Source organism: Seriola aureovittata, chromosome 20 (genome assembly GCF_021018895.1).
Source record: "Seriola aureovittata isolate HTS-2021-v1 ecotype China chromosome 20, ASM2101889v1, whole genome shotgun sequence".
NCBI lineage: Eukaryota > Metazoa > Chordata > Actinopteri > Carangiformes > Carangidae > Seriola > Seriola aureovittata.
The window spans coordinates 14,664,353-14,678,180 of NC_079383.1; the positions used below are offsets into that span (position 1 = coordinate 14,664,353).

At 43.0% G+C, this 13,828-nt stretch overlaps 1 long non-coding RNA gene across 3 annotated transcripts in view; it reads left to right on the plus strand.

The window, feature by feature from the left end:
- Positions 1-12,495, plus strand: part of LOC130161518 (uncharacterized) — a 51,062-nt gene extending 38,567 nt beyond the window's left edge. For 2 of the 3 annotated variants that reach the window (XR_008826164.1, XR_008826166.1), the window contains 2 exons: positions 11,828-11,903; positions 11,994-12,495. This is a non-coding gene — a long non-coding RNA (uncharacterized LOC130161518). Of the gene's footprint in view, positions 1-1,827; positions 1,855-11,827; positions 11,904-11,993 lie in introns of all 3 variants that reach the window. The other variant, XR_008826165.1, reaches the window with a different exon arrangement.
- The last annotated feature ends 1,333 nt before the right edge of the window (positions 12,496-13,828 follow it).

Genomic DNA, 13,828 nt, shown 5'->3' on the forward strand with positions numbered 1-13,828 from the left:
GAGAATTCAACATTATCAGCTGAGCCCTGCTCTGCACCCACAGGACCACGGACCACAAAGCAGTAACCACTAATGCTGAACAGATGTTCATCAGCTGCCGAAATGGGATGAACTCTTGCCGCACGGTGGCTGGTTTCATTGGGGCTTTAGCTGCATTAAGGCGTCACCGCAGTTTATTCGCCTGCTGCGGTATAAAAATCACATGATAACAAGGTAAACGGTCGTGACCTAAATTCAACGCCCGGTTCCACAGCAGGGGAGATAGGTTTGTAACATTTTGACACAAATTCTAAAACGGGATATGTGTGCATTAGGGGTGTTAGCACCAGGCTACTGTTTTTAATGTATCTGTGATTTGACCGAGATCTGGTAACTGATTCTCCTCTTTGCTCTCAGCTGGTGGAGTAAAAGTGCTTACGTGACCCATAAAAAGATTGAGGGGGATTGAGGGAGCTGTGTGGAGTTCCTGTGACTAACCCGGCTGCACAGATGGGCTATGTGGGAGGACAAGGTCAACAGATTTCTGAAAAATAAAAAGGAAGAACGAGAGATTGGCCTTACTCAGAATTGACAGTAACTTCCGTTTTCTTTTCTCTAACATAAGCGGGTATTTGGTATGAGGGTCATACGAGCTGGAAACCTTTATCTGTGGTGGACAGCAGTTTGGAACCTGCATTACCATATCATTAGCATTTTTCACAGGGGATATGATTTATCAAACCATACAGCAATCAGTGTGTTGGGGGGGGGATGATCAGCCAGGGGATAGGAGGACATATGGCTGGCTGATTAGACCAGCATTCACCTGCTGACTGAGATCTACATCCTGAATTAAGATGCCTTGGTCCCAGCAGGAGAGGGACGGCACCCAGAGCTGTTAAAACGCAACTGTTAGACATGCATCCCCTCAGCACGATCAAAATCCGGCTTATAATTCAGGGTCATGCCGCGCGAAGGAGGCGGCTCAGATAGGCAGCGTAACAGAAACATAATTCACAGGTTATATGTCCCAGGTTGTATACAACAGACTTGTTATGGTGTGTTTATGGAAGTGGCCCAGGCAGTGTGGGTCATTAGACCTAATCCTGTGTGTGTTGACAGTGGCTGTCTTATCCAGAGCCTTTTGATTGACTTAACACAGGTCATTTACTAAGTTGACCCATAAAGTAGCTCAGACGTGACTTACTTTCTATTGTATGAGCTTACAGATGGCTTTAATAATAACTGTTACTTTGTACTGTCACTTTAAGACTATGTAGCCTTTGGAAAAAAAAAAAAATCTTCACATTTTTCCGCTTACAAATGAAAAGTTTAATTTATAAGCTATAAAATGCAGCGTTCAGTGCACTCAAAGATTTTGCTGCTGTAGCCTTGCTTTGTCTGGTATGACCAGTAGCTTATGGTGGCTACAGGTAGCTAACGTTAGCAAACTTTTAGAGTGATATGACTGTGTAACTGACATTTCACAGTCATTTTGCTGTAATCGTGATTGTTTACTGTAGTGTTTACTGCATCATACTCCCTTGTGGTCACAGCGGCTACTGATTAACAAACGTTACAGAGTCTTGCTCTGACTCACAAAGTCACCGAACTGAGCTCAGTGATGTCGGTTACACAACCGTCCATCTAAACTTTGCTAACGTTATCTAATATTATCCTGTAGCGGCAAAACCTTTGGGTGTACTGAACTAAAGAAGGATGCATTTTGTTGCTTGTGAATTCAACTTCTCATTTTTTAAGAAGTTATTTCTTCTTTTAAAAGTTTCATAGTGTCATACTAAATATCATAAATACTAAAACAAGTCCTTCCACTTTTTTTTTTTACAGATTGCCAATAAGCGCATGGGGAATAAGGTATGGATAAAATCTTCTATTGGGGTATATGTACTTTTATATCACAACATATCTATATGTTTTTATAGAAAAAAAAAACAAAAACCGGCGGGAATGTCTGCTAATCCGATGAATTATTCACAAATAAAATCACGGTACTTCACATCACAGTGATGCAACAGTCCTGTAATCCAATATAGCCATAAAGCAGTCCTGATTATTGATTTGTGGCATTGCCTACAGAGGCCTAATACAGCCAGAGATATTAAAGGGATTGCAACTTTGGCATAAACAGTGCAGCAAATTTTTTGACAGTTGACAAATTTTTATTGTATGGTCATATCGCCCAATCCTGTTTACCATCTGTTTTGGAAGCAGGATTCTTCGCTCCTCTGATGAGAGGAGCGAAAAATCCCCCCCCCCCCTAAAAGCTGACCCTTCTTCTACAGGGCCTCCGCACAGTTAGAGTTACATTCCCTTAAGAGGACATGCCATCACTACTTATTACACACACGGGGAAAAGGCAGGGGAAAATAAGTAGGCCACGCTAGCATTATCTGTTTTTCATGGCGTGAAGTTGCTTCGGAGCAAAGCCGACAAGGGCTTCATGTCCGGTGGGGGATGTCAGAGGTGGTAAATAGACAGTGACATGTCTTAATGTATACTGAGCTGAGGAATGACACTTAGTATTAAAAATCCTGCCGCGCACAAGTATGAGTGCTGCGAGGAGCTGATTCGTTGCGATATTCCATATTTAACACAAAGTTATTCATATTCGGTCCTTTGAGGTTTATATTTGTCTGTTTTTTTGAAATTCTGACAGGTATTTTCCTCTTCATGAGCTTCCTAATTTTTTCTTTTTTTCTTTTTTTTTTTTGGAGGGGGTTTATTTTTGAATTAGTGCAGCAGCCGGGGAATGTCTTCAGTATGCTGATGTTCAGGTATGGTGAGAGCTGTCCAAGATAACAATCAGTCAGCAGATGGTCCGCTGACCTCCCCATATGTGATCAGGCTTTTTAGTAGAGGCGCTCTCAGAAGATCTCTCATTTACTGCCTATTATACTATCCGTGGCTCAGTGAATTAGAGTGATAGGCACTGGCACAGACTCGTCCTGTTGCAGTGTGTCCTATAGCTGATGTCTGAGAAACATGCCATAGCATAACAAAGGAGCGCTGAAAAACACGTCTGTAATCTGTGTTTCTCGTGTATCAACTGACCATGCACTGGGACTTGTGAAATTAAATTTGTCATTCAAATATTTGTGAAATATTAAGGGGAATTTCAAACAGGAAGGGACGGTCTTTTGTCTCTTAATCCTGATAATCTTTGTGAAATCCCTCAGTATCAACTTGCATTAAATATTCAACTTAGGATCCAGCTGGCCGTTATTAAATGTTAAAGGGGCGTAAGCCTAATTAGGCGAAGAAGTCCACTCCTGGGACAGTCCTGGGTGAGAGGCCTTCCTGCACATTCCCGACCACCATGCAAGAACGCAGCAGCTCCTGTGTAGCCCAGCCTCATTTAACCTCTTCCAGGGCTCTTTTCCCAGGGTTTAATTATTTAACAAGCACCAGCTTAGCTCAGGAACCGTGTGACTAAATGTTGCTGCTGTTTGCTGCAGCGCACGACTGTTTTGTCAAACTCTATAAAATACACGACTCAACTAGCGAGAGCAGACATTTGTCACCGAAGTGTCACTGCTTCAGACTGGTGGAACCGGCTGAAATGAGCACATGAGTCCACGTCTGTCACGTGTGGGTCAGTCACAGCGTCGCTCTGACTCAGCTCAATGATAGTGAACGGAAACAAAGAGGGAAAAGAGTTGTACTCTCACTGCTGTCACTGTACGGTTGTCACTGTTAATGTGTAGCCCTTCTTTACATGATCCGAGATCCTTGTTTCCAGGGAGAACACACGAGCAAGGGGGAGATAAAAAGTGAAAAAAAAAAAAAAAACTTCATACATTGTCCATTTTTCCATTATAACAGATACAATGGTGCATTCATCAGGCTACACTCAGTGCTAATTTCCCTGTAGGCAACATGCTCCATTTCACTCTCTGTGTCTGCCTTTAAAAAAGCCTAGCCCCCCACCCCTTCCCCCTCACCCCCACACATACCCCCCCAACCCCCCACCCCCACTCCATCTCCTATACTTCCTCCTGTTCAGCAAAATGCTGATATGCGCGTAAGAGTGCTTATTTTTCTCATCCATTACCAGATTAATTAACGTGTGGCTCTTGCCAATGCCCAGACGGATCCTCAATACTTCAAATGAGCTTAATCACCATGCACTCCCTAATCTCGTGCTAATTTAAAGAATTGCCTGGAACATACTGATGACTGGACTCTCCCAATTTTCTACCAGAAAGCTTTATCTGGAAAATCCCTGCGCTGACTGGTTCCACCATCAACCGCTCTACTGTATTTCATGTCGAGTAGAGCTATTTGACAGGGCTTTTTCGTTTGGATACGGTGCTTAAAGATTTCACTGTGTTCTGTGACATGTAATGCTCCCTGTGCATGGGGATAGGCTTGTGTTCTGGGGAGATAGTGCACCGCGCGCTGCCTTCTAAGACGCAGTGTGGTGTGTGTGCACACTAAGGCAGGCATTCTTGTAGCTCTTTGTTGTCCACATGTCATGATGGATTTGGTCATTGCCAGCAGTGAGCGAGACTGACACGAGAGCATGCAGTATGCCTCCAGGAAAACACAAGCTCAGCCTATTGTGCCTATTTCACAGCACTCATTCCCCACTGCAATATCCCACTGTCTAATATGCAGCAGGCTCACTGTAGAATAATGCAGATTAAATCAAAACCTGCATGCTTAAATCATATTACTCCTCAAGTGATATGCCATTTTCATCCTCTTTGATTCAAATTTGATTAATTGGTGCTTTATCTCCTCATTAATTGTTTACCATTGTGTGTTATTCTAGTATTCCCATGGCTAAATAATCTAAATGGGTGCTTATTCAAATGCATATAATGCTTCCAGGCTCATTTATCAGCTAATTCCAGAGGGGGACACGTGCCGAACTGGTATCTGTGAGACCAGAGGATGAGAGAATAAATAAATTATTAATAGATAGATGAATTTTGGATTGGTAAACATATTATTCCTGTGAATGTAAATATGCATAAACTGCACACTGAATGTTTTGTATCCAGGTGTTGGGCTACTCACAGCCTTCCCTGGGCCTTCGTACCTGGAGACTGGCAGCTGATGCCCGCTGTGCCCTGGGGTCCCGGTGCTCTGACCCACAATCCTCTGCTACTGTGTTACACTGAGTCCACAGAGAAAGCTATTAATCCTCTCCATACTCTCAAATCAGCCAGCTCATATTTGCATAAAGATATCAAAGAGACTGAAGGGGAGCAGTGCAGGGCTTAGGGTACATACACTGCAATATGCTTCTAGTGTCTGCCTGCTTAACAGTTTCCCTCTTCTCACCTGTTTCTTTTTCTTTCCTCGTTTTTTTTGTCCAGTTTCTAAACAGACGAGGTCCCTGGAGTCCTCTCTTGAGGATGTGCTTGTACAACAGCATGAGGATAGATCTGTTTTAAGTGGCAAATCGCCTGATTCATCAGCAAGGACAAAACCCCTATTGATGCCATCCATCTCTGACAATTGAAAAGCCTCCTGAATAAATCATTCATCCCGCTGTCAGTTAATGTAACGTGCGAACAACATGCATGCACAAGACACTTAATGGATCCTCGACGGAGGGAAATAGCTGGGAATCGACCCATCCTTGCTGCCCTTGTGTGTGTGCGTGTGTTTGTGTGTGTGTGTGTGTTTGGGGAGGGGTGCGTTTGCGTGCATGTGTGTTTGCGGAGGAGAATGGCATTGGCCTTGTCTTTGGTTTATGCGTGGCTGACTGGGTTCAGGCCTGAGGCCAGTTCGAGAGAGAGAGTGGGGTCACATTCTGCTGCTACTGGGTGGAAGCCCACTGGATTGCCCCTGCCGTGCTGCAAACACCCCCAAGGCTCAGGCAGGGGGACAGGAGTATGTGTGCAGCCCCCCCATGCCCCAACCCACACACACACACATATACCCCCCGCCCCCTCCAGCACCATCTGCTACCCCACTACTGAGCCACCCAGGATGGGGCCTGAGGAGGGGCAGCTGGGGGTGCTGTAGGGGAGGAAGGACTTAAAGTAGCCTCAGCACTGGCTGTCTCCTTCACATGTATCCTGCAGGATTCTGTTCAACAAGATGTGCTCAGACCTGTGCACAAAACCCAGAGCGTGCAGTTTGCAGTATTGGACATTAGATCCTGATTAACACAATGTGGAAAATGTAATGGGCTGTGTAGACTCCTGCTGAGATCAGGATAGAATTACTAAGGAAGGGGCAACACAATGTAATCCTGCTTTCACAATACAAGCGTGCACTGGTCCCTTACAACAGCCACCGGGGGAGGGACTGATGATTGTTCATTAGCAAACTCAGTTGGAGCCTGCACTCCAACCATCCTACTGAACATCCCGGATTAGATTCTGTTCTTTCCCGCAGCTGAACCTGACGCACAGTCAGTAGCGAAACCGGAGATGCAACATCAACTTGATGCTGAGATATGGTGGTGTAAGGGAAACCAGTCTTCCTTTTGTTTGTAAACAAAGGAAGGTTTATTTCATGGGGTGCGAGCACAGTCGGTTCCGTTTTTTTAATTTTTTTTTTTTTTTTTCACACAGTTGCATGTGAGAGTGCGTCTGCGAGCACACACGGCTCTTGAGCAGGGCCTAAAGTCATTAATGTTAATGTGTGTGTGCATCCCTCACTATTCCCTGCGCGTCTCTATATATAGGGCTGTAATGATAGCCAGCTCGGGGAGATGAGAGTAGTGAATTAATAAGCCTTAGTAGAAGATCTCTGCACCGTCTCTAGACAATGCCGGGGCTCTCTGTGGAAAAGCAGCAGAGATGAGATGTTAAGAGACTTTTTTTTTTTTTTTTTTTCTCATTTCTTTTTCGGCTTTTCCACTGAAAGCTGAAAATGAATTGATTTCTGGTGGAGGCACAAATGGTTCCATTTTAGTTTGAAAATTAATTTCTGTTTCAGACCCGTCTTGAAATTCTGAAGCAAATGTCTGATTTATTGATGAGCCTGGGGAGCAGAGTAGCATGGGTCACATTATGATGAAAGGGGTTATAGAGTTAAATTAAGGATTAAGTTGTATTGCCATCAGCATAAGAGAATAATAATGACCTGGTATGACTGATTCAAACAGGAGCAACAAGGTTGACAACTTTTACATTATTCCTAAATATAGAAGGAAAGGAGGCAAATAATTAATTAATTGATTCATTAATTATTAATTGTATTAATATGATGAGAATTAAGGAATTGGTGAAAGGATGAAGCTGTTAAGCAGCTTCAAGTTCCATTAAAGGAAGAGACAATATTTTCTCTGTCCCAGTGTTACCTTTAGTCAGTGTGATTTGAGGACAGGACCCCTCCCCATGTTTCCACTGCTGTGATGCTAAGTCAGATGAGCCAACGTCCAACCAGAGAGGGTGAGCTGAGGATAAGATGCCCTAGTTGCTAGGAGTGATTGACTGTCTCTGTCTCCCCTGGCAGAGTGGGTGTGTGCGTGTGTGTGTGTGTGTGTGTCTGTGTGTGTGTGTGTGTGTGTGTGTGTGTGAGAGAGCTTTATGACATGCAGCGTATTGTCCCTGGAGCTTGGAGCTGCAGCAGCCACAGTCCAGCTTCCTGTGATCTGGCGACTGGGTGGCAAATGTGTAGCCTCCCTGTTAGCAACATCATATCTCCCAGTTATGTGTATGTGGGTGGCTGCCGGAGCATGACGGGTTCATGGGAATGTTCGGGACAGTATTATCTCCAGACGTTTTGATTGCAGTGCAAAGTCACTTCATGAAAACATTATTTAAAATGGTAAAAGGTCTGTTGTATAAGATAAATCATACAGTGAGATGTTAAGGGAAGCCGTAGGAGGATTCACCCTGCCTGAACTTTGGTCAGCTGTAACCAGTGGTCACAGGTTTCCATTCAAATATAATGAAGTGGTGCCAGTGACCTTCTACTCAGCCCTGCACACACAAACTCTGAAATACAGATAACGTGCTGTAAACACAAATATAACGTCAATAAGCAAATAAAACATCTTTGTTTAAGGTTTGGGTTTGAAAGGGAAAAAAAGTTTTCAACCTCATTTATAAGAAGACAACTTTATTGGTATAGAAGATCTATAATTGAGTGCAACAGAGTAAGTAAGAGGAAAAAAATGACAGCACAGTATCAGTGCAGCACATGATATAGATTAATAGTCCTAAATTGAATTGAAGAGAAGACAGAAAAGCCTTTTGAGCGCCTCAGCATGACCTGTCAGTTGGCTTCAGGTTATTGAATTGAAGTCAAATTTGCGTATGCCCACCTCACACTCCAACCACAGAGCTTTTACTTCCCACCATGCTATATCTTAATATTAACCTTGAGTCGTCTCTATAATCCCTCTGCAGTGAGAAAAGAACATTCTGGTGGAGCGAGCTCTACATTTGAATTGAACATTTGCACTTTAAGACAGCGTGATCTTTTATCATTTCTGCCAAACAGACTGACCTTTTTTTTTTCTTTTTTTTTTTAAACAAAATTGATGTCCAGTTCCAGTCTCAAGTCCAAACTGGATTGGCCCCATCTGGAGGTCACGACCCCTCTCCCTGGTCACTTAAGTCAGTGATTTTGTGACACAGGCCTTCAATCCAGACAAAATGGAGAGCTGTTGTTTTTTTTTTTTTGGTAGCCAGCGCCTCTCCAGGCATCTGCCATTAACATTCAACCGAGCAAAGTCACATTCAGACGCTAATCAATTGATCAATATTTGCTCCTCCGTTGCATTTACTGCAAAGTGAGTCTAACAATTTCTAATGTAGCCCCCACTGCTGTGTTTGCTAATATGCGCAGTTTGTCCTCAAAGGTCCAGCGGTGACGTAGAAATGAGTAATGTCTTTTATTTGACAGGCGTTTTAGGTTGCAGCGGGTTATGTTCCCGGCACAGATTATGCGAGCTATGTTGTGTGCACCTGAGGATGTCCGGAGAGCAGGCCAGAACAGACAGTCCTCACCTGTTTGCTTTGTGTTGACCATCTGTTAGGAGGACCAGCTTTACAATACCTGTGATAGCAGGATTAGCGTTGTGAATCCTTTGCTTACAGCCATAAAGTGAATGGCTGAGACTGATATCCACTGGGACAAACACGGGGGGGGGGTAAATTATGCTAACATGCTAGCATTTTTATTAGCTTGCTCATTTCATAACATTTGATTCTGTGTAATGCAGCAGCAGTGTGACAACAGAGGCTACCTGGAAGTGAGCAGGAGCGGCACCAGGAGACCAAAACCCGCCATGTAGTCCGTCCTCTGTGAGGTATTTAAGCCTCATTCTTCTCTTGCCACAAGAACCTTTTATTCCAGGCCTCCCACCGACTCCAGCCACACCAGCTCTTAGTTTTTCAAAGAGACCTTAATCATTTTAATATGAAAGCTGCTAAGTACCCCCAATAATCACTTTGATGAAATGGAGGACATTTTAAACAGGCCCCCCCACCCCCCTTGCTGCAGTTCAGCTTTTCACCCCTGCCTTTCATCAGTCTTTTCATCATTTCAGCTCCATTGACTAATGCTAGATCCTGATATGCCATGTAATTTACAACCTTTCAGCCTTTCCTAACTCCATCTCCATTCATCTCTCTCTTTGGCTTTGTCTCACCTTTTTAAATCCAAGTGACCAATCTGGTAAATTTTAGCTTAATTGGTTTTTTTTTGGTTTTTTCCTGGACATTTTTATTTCATGTGTTACTTAGAGTATTTGTTAATGACAATTCAACAAAAAAAAAAGAATGAACAGAGTGAATGAATACTGGATCTGCATTCGTTCAGACACCGGGACGTCGCTCTGTGTCTGCTGGATGTGAAGGAGGAAACTGTTTGACAACACATTCGCCTGAAAAGGTTGATAGAGCTGTTTATATTTCAGAGATTGTGTCTGCTTTAGAGTCTCCCTGCTTTTTCAGAAATCACTTATTGCAGCCTTCAAGTTTATTCAGCGATTTTCAAAGGCTGTGCATCACCAAATGCTCGTCCCGCAATTTGAGCATTAGCTGTGGTCCAGTGGGCTGTCCCGTGAAAAAGTAGCAGTCAACAAAGTCTAAATTCACCTACTTTCAGAGTTCACGCTGTACCAGCTTGAGCTCTTGCAGAATCTAGGACAAGGTTTGTCTTTATCTGCAGACCAGAACTGGAGCAAAAGTGGCAGTGACTGAGTTGGAGTGGGCTCATGTTCTCTTGCAAAATACCGTCGTTTTCCCAGCGGTTGGCGGAAAGATAAAGAAGTCGGTGCTGTTGTTATGATTTCCCCGCAGCCTCACATATGAATCAATGACCTGCTGTTCTCGAAACCAGGCCTGTCATCTCTTAGTTAGAGAGACCATTTTTACATTTAAGGCTGTGTGTGTGTGTGTGTGTGTGTGTGTGTGTGTGTGTGTGTGTGTGTGTACCCGTCATAGTTATATATAGATATGTATAAATCTTTTTTCAAACTACACATAATCGTAATATACTTTGTCATCAGTAATTGTATATCCTTGTGATGGAGCCCTCCTTTATGTTATATGCCTTTTGTATTGAAGGTTTACAGTAAATGTACATATAAAGTACTGTTTATCAAATATCCTGTTTTCAAAATATGCGAGCAGAGATTATTGATTATTGATTTATAGGTGTGTTCTACTTGTTGCATTAGTATGATAATGATGAAGTACAAGCAAGTGCAGGAAAAATAGTATATTGTGCTAAGGATGGGTAAGTATAACTTTTATTTTCTGTTTAATATTAGGCGGGACCCTGCATGGTTGATATCCAACAGGTTGTTCCAGTCTAATGTTATCCTGAATCAAATACACTCACTTTTCAACTGGTGTAAAGATGTCTCATATTTTGTGAATATGAATGATATAGTAAACTGCTCACCTTGTTAGTGGGCGGAGTAGTGAAAGAAATACGTGAAGGAGCAAAAAGCTCAGTTCCCCTTTCAGTTACATTGGAAATCCTATAGTCATGATGAACTTGGCTGTTTTTGTTCCAAGAGGAATTTATGCATGCGAAGTCACACTCTTGCTTCCTCTCAAATCCAGTCTATCCTATAGCCACAATGAGAGTGATAGAAAGCAAGTAGTGCAAATGAGCCTTTGTTGACTTATTTATCACCTCTTGTGTGTTACCTTGGTATCTCTCTCTGCCTTTTGGCAGTTGCACTGCCTTGTGGTTTATTTATACCACATCTCATCATTTATTAAAAACTCAGTCAGTGGGGCAGGCGAAAGAGCATTAGGGAGTGAAGTCGACAGGCTGCTCGGGAATCATCCTTCCCTCGTGCCAAGTGGGGCTCCTCCTGCCCTCGCGCTTTGCAGCGAGCGCCAAAAGCCTACAGAGGCAGAAAGACAAAGGGAGGACGGTCAGGAATGCCAGTGAGCGTCTGTCTTCTAAGGAAAATAAAAATTGCTCCCATCTGATATTAGGATCTTATAAAGGATTTTTTAGAAATCTGGGGTCTAATTATATTATATTCATTTTTGGAAAAAATGCTTTTTGTTCTCTGATGAGAAACATCAGATGAGAAGCTGAGCAAACACGTCTTTGCCAAGCAGACAAACAGCTACATCTGCTCTGCTAAGAATATGAAAACTATATAAAACATCAAGAAAAGTCCAGAAGTTTCCATAACTGTCAGTGGACATTTATTGTGTGCAGAAGTTCCTGTTTTCGGTGGTAAGAAAGAAAAATTTTGAAAAAGCTGAGGCCTAGCGGAGTATTTTGACGATATCTACTTCACTTTTCCTCTGGAGGAAGTTTCTTGTTTTGAAATAGGCTTTTGTGTCATTCACAAAGCAATCTGAGGATTCATTTAAAAATCAGTAATATTAATTAATAGACTATTATGTATTATGACAGATGTCCTTTTTTTTTTACACAGGGGATGTGAGCACACTGGACCCAAACCTCAAAAGTCTGAAAATCCCCATGCCTAGATACACCTAGCTATTGTAGGGGTAAGTCACGAAAATATGTTTTCTTTCAATTTGTGTGAACTGACCCTTTAATGATCCATGCATTCCTCTCCATGCCTCCCCATTGTCCAGAGAGCGGGGAGGACCAACAAAGCACAATAAAAATTCTTAAAATTTCCCAAACATCAATGAGAAAGCACAGACCCTGTGGTAACCTCAGTGAGGAATGTCACACCAGTGTCAGACACCGCTTGAAGAGATGGAACAGGACAGGACCAACGATGCCGGTCGTCCCTCAGCAAAATCTCAGACCTGCAGCTGTGGGAAAGGAAGTGGCTGTGCGTGTGTCTATTTAAACACCGGTGTAACCTGGAACGGTGCGAGTCTGCGACTGTGCCCGGGAACGCTCCTGTTCTGCGGTGCAGACATTTTTATCGGTTTGATACTAATAGATGACAGTACAACACACCATCACTTGCACGTATTTGATTGGCAAACACAGCGCATTGCAGGATGGCGTTGCATGATGTTTTTTTTGCCAGAGCTTTCTGCTTTTTTCTGTCTGAACACGACCTTATCCTTGTGACAGAGTAGCCACCTGTCCGGGGTTTTGTCCAAAGCCTGTTTGAATAAACTCCTGGATAAAAGAATTTAGTACATTTTATAATTTCTGATTCTTGATTGGTTGGTATATATTTTTACTGATGGTATATTCTTTGATTTTCAAAGTCAGAATATAGCAACTTTTAATATTTCTGTCTTTGGAAACTTGCAGCAGTCTTATCAAAAAAAGAGAAACTGAGGCAGATAGCAATGTTCGCTGATACTCTCCACCCTCGCCCACAAATCTGAGCAGGGACAGTGAGATGAATGGGCTGAAAGCAACACAACTGCACCATTTTTCTCCGGGATTGTCTCATATTTCTACAAACATAAACTCCTTGTCCTTGGAATAAATTTAAAAGATGCTCCAATCACATAAAATTTCCTCACGGGGCATTTTTAATCCAGCAGCACATTCTGGAGAGTCGCTTTGAAAATGTATTTAAGGCCTAAGACAAACTTTGATTATGTAATTTAAGCTCTGCACTCCAATGACCTTTGGCCGACGGTGTCCTTTGGACACCCACAGCACCTGGCTGCAAGCTGCCGACTCACCATTTAAGGCATGCCTTCCCTGTGGTCTGGTACAGACTGCTGTTCCTCTTGCAGGAGCAATCAGCTGTCGTGACGGACAGACAGATAAGAGGACTGATATAGATAGCAGAGAGAGGGAGAGAAAGAGAGAGAGAGAGAGTAAATAATCACTTTGCTCAGATTTTTTTGTTCGTTGTGTGTCTAGTTTTCCAGCCAAAGTGTTGAGACATATCAGGATCATATCTTGATGAATCACAGTGCAGAGAGGCTCAGTAGATCATAACCACTTTTGATTGAGTGGGATTTTGAAAGCAGGGGAAAGGTGACGATGCTGAAGGGCTCATTAAAATAACTAAACTGGTTAATGCATTTACTCTGGACACAGTCTGTGGAGGAGCTTATTTTGTCCTAATGTATGGATGTTCAGGGGTCTCCTTTTGATCTGTGTGAATAGAGGAGCATCAAAGGAAGCAGAGGGTGCTCTCTGACTGTGTCTGTGTGGGTGTGTGAGTGCGAGAGAGAGAGAGAGAGAGAGTAATGAATGGGGAGTAATCTCATCGTAAGGAAATTGTTTAACATACAGTAGTTCTGCCGCCTGATGGATGTGCCACCCTCTGCATGAATTGCCACTCTAACATTTTAATAATCACCAGTTACTATCGTTAAGGTAGTCATTACGCCTTACCTCCAGTGTCACACTATTTCAGTGCTGCATTGGCCGTGTGCTGAAACAGGACATGATTGAGAAAAGGCTGCCTGTGTTTTCTCTGCACAATGTGAATGTTGGAGCTAAGACATTCCCATTTCCCTCTCTGCAGTTGAAAGTGCTG